Source organism: Mastigoproctus giganteus, chromosome 10 (assembly GCF_048544385.1).
Source record: "Mastigoproctus giganteus isolate SK-2022 chromosome 10, ASM4854438v1, whole genome shotgun sequence".
NCBI lineage: Eukaryota > Metazoa > Arthropoda > Arachnida > Uropygi > Thelyphonidae > Mastigoproctus > Mastigoproctus giganteus.
Window position 1 is genome coordinate 43657201 of NC_143584.1, and position 6340 is coordinate 43663540.

The 6340-nt window shown below is 38.6% G+C and overlaps 1 protein-coding gene across 1 annotated transcript in view; it reads right to left on the reverse strand.

Moving 5' to 3' along the window:
* The window catches only part of LOC150079003 (uncharacterized), a 62868-nt gene extending 56788 nt beyond the window's left edge, over nt 1-6080 (reverse strand). The window contains exon 1 of the mRNA XM_090383510.1: nt 6011-6080. The gene's annotated coding sequence lies outside the window, so the exon portion shown is untranslated. The remainder of the gene's footprint in view (nt 1-6010) is intronic.
* Between the last annotated feature and the right edge of the window lie 260 nt (nt 6081-6340).

Consider the following 6340-nt stretch of genomic DNA (forward strand, 5'->3'; position numbering starts at 1 on the left):
TTGGGATATATGTAAGTGGCACGTGCTTTCGGAGTTTCTGAGACTAAGTCCTCAAGTCATATTAAAACAGACCCGCTGCACATGTGTGATTGATTCTTACTGGCTTGAGCACTTCCATGCATACAAGACCTCCAAAAAAATGGAAATAGATCTACAGAAATTGGTAACGGACAAAAAACGCTGTCAACTCATCACAGAGTGGATCTCTCATCTGAAGGCGTAGAAATGGCTTCAGTAAAAAAGCATCTGTGTGTTAGTTGCGAGTGTGGCAATCAGCTTTGAGGAATCCCCATCTCCTTCCTACAGATGCCTTGTATGTGAATAAAAGTTATCGACAGTGCTGTCGGTAATGTACGGACATGAAGATAAACTGATCTAATGAAGTCATCCGAACTGTTTCTAAGTATATTTTGTTCTAACTTTATAATTGTACATAATGCAAGTTTATCTGGGTAACATCCGGGCATCATCATTATAATTCTGCCATGATGATTGGAAAAATAGTGTATATAAAATTATGTAAATAACAATTAATATTAATTCTTTCTCAATTAAAATATAAAGTTCTTAGCCCTGCTGCAGTGCTGAGCATATACCAGTAATACATAGTTAGCAATAATATGGACCCTTACCCGGTGTGGGGAGGATGGCGATTATACCAACTGTGCTACCCATGAGGGCCATAGTTCGGAATAGGGGGTTCCCGCTTAGTTCTATTGTTATTGTATTGTATTGTATTGTATAGGTAGTATAGGGTTTCAGGTGCATCAGTGACATTGTGGAATGTATATTGTGTCTGTTATTTTTCTGTTTGCTTTACGAAAAACACGAATTACCGCGAGGAAAAACCGTGCAACCATGCAAGATAAATATCTCGTTAAGACTGAACCATATTGTGATAAAGGTTCATAAAAATTCCTTTCGTTATTGATGGGATTCGAACTCGGCTCTTCTCTGCCTGATTTGGGATGGAATGGTGATTATATCAACCGTGGTACCATTGATGGCGTTTACAGTTCTAACAGGAAAATCAGATCACTGCAGTATCTATCAGTGTTTACTTAGGTGGTAATAACACATGTATCGGAACTGTGATGAGAATCACGATACATGATCGGTTTCAGATATTCAGGTGAGCTGTTTTCAACGATCGCAACAGCTAACAGATGAGATGCGACTGGAGCTTCGCTGTAGACTAAGAGGTTGTCACCAGGAGACGAGGGCGTCGTTTAGTTTACTGAGTCTTCGTAGAGGTTTTTCCTCCTGTACTTAGCATGCAGGGCGGATATGTAGAGGTCAGCGGATACGTAGAGAATGAAGAAGCTCAAAGATTTCATAAAGAACTGATTAACATCTATGTGGTGCGCTTTCTGCACCTGGTTTAGTCCATGCCATAAAGAATCCAGGCTATTCAATGAGCTAAGGGGGGTAATCTGTAGTATTTATAGTGATTTTCGTCACTGGTTATTAGGTAGTTGTACCTAATAAAGTGGCCACTTAGTGTATTTCACACGATGTGATGTCTCCAGGGACGCACTACACTCCCCGGTAATTAAAAAAGCAAAACCAAGCCGGTACACCAGATTGTTTGTATTCTAGTATACTGTATAATCGTACAATAATATTATTCTGTTAATTACCAATTGATGGAATTTCATTATATCAACAGCAATGTTCACCTTGTTTTATTTATTTATTTCGTTTCAGAAAAGTTCGGGCTTCACCCAACAAAGTGCTAGATATATTAACATTTCATCTACAATACCATAAAGATGCAGATAAATATACAAAGTTATTTACAGTATTTAGACTCGACTTGGGGGTATGGTGGGGATGAATCCGTAAAGGCTGTTCAAACTAAAAATAGGCGAAATTAATGTAGTGAAGTAAAAAAGTAGTACTTTTCTTGCCCTCATCGAATCCATTACCTTTCAAGTCGATAAAGATAAGAATAAGATAGTTAAAATATATGGAGATGAAAATAGAAGTAGATATGATTTTTACTCGGGTAAACCGGGTTCGTAACACCCGCCCCGTTAATAGGTCCCTGAAAGAAGAGCGTAAGGCCAAGATAAATTTTCTGTTGTTCATTATCAAAATATTCTTAAATGTTTTTTTTATTCATGATATGGCCCTCGAGTTTTGCATATTCAAAGATTAAATCATGCATCATTCGAATAATATCTTAACCAGGAATCGAGTTTATGATATTAACCATAACTTAAAGAGTTAATGGTATTAAAGTTTGAACCAGTAGTGAAATGGATAAAATCTTCGGGGATACGTGATCAGATCCAGACAGGCGTATTATTTTATTTTATTTATTTAAATCCTTCCTTGTAACTATTACTTGATTCTCTTGACATAAAAATGGACCAAAGTATTATAAATAAAAATAAAAGCGTGTCACCGAGAATGGAATTGACTAATTAAATAAACCAACCCAACCACGCAATGTTGAACTGGAACCTTATTTTTAATCATTATAACCAATCTCCATGGAATTCAGCGACTTACTTGATATTTGTATCACCGACACAGAATATGGATGCCCTCGTGGGTAGCACAGTTGGTAGGATCACCATCCTCCCCTCAGTGAAAAATACCTGACTTCGTGTCCCGTCCATGAGGGGAAGAAGTTTTATGGGCCTTTTTCACAACGTGGCTGAGTTAGTCGGTCTTAGGCGAGGCTAACAGGGTTCTTTCTACCAGAATCTGGTTTTTTGTCCAACAAACAGAAAAACGACCTCAGATCACACGCAATTTATAGACAATATACACGAAGCAATATGGCCTTAGTCTCTGATGCTCCTAAAACTCTACTACAAACAATAACAACCCCCGGGGGCTCACATCTGGTGAGTATGGGCTTGGCATACCCAGAGGCCTGAGCTGGATATCATCATTCTACTCTTTCTTGGTGATTCCCTTCTAATTCTCTCTCTCTCTCTCTCTCTCAGGGTAACTAGGGAAATTTTTTTTTTTGTTTTTTGGCTGTTGCAGCATAAGCCTCAGGCTTCCTTGCACCATATAGCTAATAATAGTAGAATATGACTTGCATACGGCCGTACTTCCGCTTACATTAAGCCTAATTTGCATGTATGTTGTAGAAGCATTTAAATTTGTAGTCATAGCACTGACTTTTAACATTTAAAATGGAATATGGGCGACTCTATAGAATTATTTTTTACCAAATGAAATTATCTCAAGGCAGTACTTTACACTGAGTGATCGCTGAATTATGACCACCCCTATGAAAACTGAATGCGATCCGTTGACCACGTGAGGTACGAGAGTGCGCAGTTAGTCGACCTACGTAGCATAGATAAGGTGTCAGTGGTCACTCAGTGTATAGTAAAATTCCGAGCGTGATGGGTAAAAGGAAGGATTTATCGGACTTTGATAAAGGACAGATTGTGGGAGCTCGACGAGCTGGTGCCTCGATTTCCAAAACGGCTGAACTCGTGGGGTGGTTCGAGGGCCGCCGTAGTTAAAGTGTACCAGAACTGGAGTCAAAATGGTCAAACAACGACCCGATGGCAAAACTTCAAAGGTCGGCGAAGGGTTGATGTTAGAGGTGAGCGCCGGGTCTGACGACTCGTATAGGCGCAGCACTGTTGAAGAGTTGACTACCCAACACAACATCGGCCAACCTGGAACAATATCTGGCATGACCATGCGTCGCACGCTCGCACGTATGGGCTATGCCAGCAGACGACCCCTACGACATCCTCTCCTAACCAAGGTTCAGGTTCATTGGCTTGAAAGACTCTTCTGGTGCAAAGCGCATGCAAGTTGTACGTTAGAAGACTGGAAGAAGGTGTGCTGGTCAGATGAGTCACGTTATTTACTCCACACCGTGGATAGTCGTGTACGGATTTGGCATCAACAACATGAGGCTCTTCATCCATCATGCATGCTATCAAAAGTGGAGGCGGTTGTATGGTGTGGGGCATGTTTCACTGACAGGAACTTGGACCCCTGGTGCATGTGAAACAACGTATCACTGGTCTTCGCCATCGTCAACTGCTTGCCGACTGTGTACACCCCGCTATGTTACACTTTTTCCCGAATGGAGATGGTGTCTCCCAAGATGACAATGCGCCGAGCTATTGGGCACTTGATGTGCAGGAATGGTTTGAGGAACACAGTTCTGACTTCCAGCATATCGATTGGCCTCCGAACTCCCCTTGATATCAATCCCCTAGAGCACTTGTGGGACACTATGGAAAGGCATATCAGGCGTCTGGATACACCAATCACCTGCATTTCTAGCCGCATTACACCCACCTTGGTTGGCCATACCTCCCGAACGCTTCCGACATCTTGTTGAATTAATGCCAAAACTTCAAAGGTCGGATAGCTGCTGTACTGAGGGCAAAAGGAGGACCTACGAAGTATTAGGTAGGTGGTCATAATTCAGTGATCGCTCAGTGTATATCATATCGGTTTGTATACTGGATTAGGTCAATTTGTATATACACGTAATCTTAAAATATTCTTGAAATTAATATGATAAAACGTCCTTTAGGTCTAAAGATATCCAGCGCGCTCTTACATTATTAATTCTTCACATTTACATTTAATGTAAAGAATTAATAACGTTGATTGCCGAATCACGAATGAAACGAGATGAGTATGTTTAATTCTCAGAATGAGGGACTTCCCAAAATGTTACACGTGTTATGGAAATGAATTTTGAAAATAAGTAAAACCATTTTAAACACGCATAATATTCAAAATTCATAAAAGTACGTTTAATTATCAAAAATTAAAACTGCAACAGTAATAAAAATATAAGAGATAAAAAGAATGGCATTCTCTGTTTAATGGTCTTTAATTTCGATAAATATTAAAATGGATCAAGTGGATCAAGTTAATATTGATTTATTAAATGCAACAGGGAAAAAATGGATATCTTTTCCATAATCTATTCTGTAGGTGATTTAAACATGATTAGGTTTCTTGATGGGACATTTCATTTTATAATTTAACTATAAATAAGAAAAATCAGTGCAGATAAAAACAATTTGCAGTTTAATCGCAATTATTTTATTTCGGCTAATTTTCATATATTTGTAAAAGCGCCGATTGTCTTTTATTCTTTATCATATCCGTTCATCCGTCCGCATGCAATAATTCAACTTCTAGCAGATGGATTTTCATACAATTTTTGAGTTATTCGCCGAATCACTCAAAATTATATTAAAATCGGACTATAATACGTTGTGGTCGTTAGCTGATTGGAGGAATGAATGGGCAATATGGTGAATGCGCAGAAACGAAATGTTCTCAGTTTGCGCATGAGCGCCGTTGTATTTTTCTTGTTTTTTTTATAAATCATGAATTATTACTACGTGGTAAAGTCCCTTAAATGTAACGCACTGCGTACCTTGACTTCTGAATGCGAAAGAGCTGGATCTCGCAATGTGCGCAACAAAGTCTGGATTCATTGCTCCAGAATCGCAGACAAATGAGGTTCTTAGATAAACTTATTCAATACAAGCAGAGGGCGTAATGAAGTTACTGTTTCTTACTGCAAATTAATTCCAAGTGACATGTTAAAGATGCTGTACTCGCAAGCGAGTTAAGTATTTAATCTCCGTTAACTTGAAAATCAGCTTGCCGATTATGATTTAATTGAGATCTTAATTAACTGTTGTAAATGGTATTTTGGAGATAAATTGAAAAATAAAGAACAGTTTTCAATTGCGTTGACTTTAATTAGAAGACTCGAGAATCATGTCTAGTTAGTCAGCGGACATTTAAATGAAATGATTTTATTAAATAAGTGAGCTGGAAAGAAAGGAAAATAAAAGAAATGCGTACACTCAGAGTTATTTACCATTTTAACAGACCCTGATTGCACGTTACTCCTTTAAGGACTCTTTAGTTGATTTAAAGCCAAGTTTAATCAGTAATTTTTTATGTAATAAAAATCATGCTCTGTTAACATTTTTAAAGTATAGTTAAGATAATTGTTCTTCTAACATGATGGAACTTGTCTTACCTGTGAAATCCGAGTAACTGTCGAATTAGGCAACACTGAGAATCCAAAAACTAACTCTTGACTACGCAGCTGTATGTAGGAAAGTTGGGTGGCCGGAATGCATATATATGTCGAATGACGCTTATTTTATTTTATTTATTTATTTTTTTGCCTTCCTTCAGTCCTTGAAACTTCACTTTCATTTCCTGTCTTACAGAAAAGCTTCGTGCGTATTATTGTCCCCGCATTTCCCTTTCTGTTGTGGTCTCTGCCGCCATCTTATCCGATTGCCCCACATAACCAGGGCGGTTAAATAGCAACGTTTCCGTGTATCATTTGTTTCGAAACTTG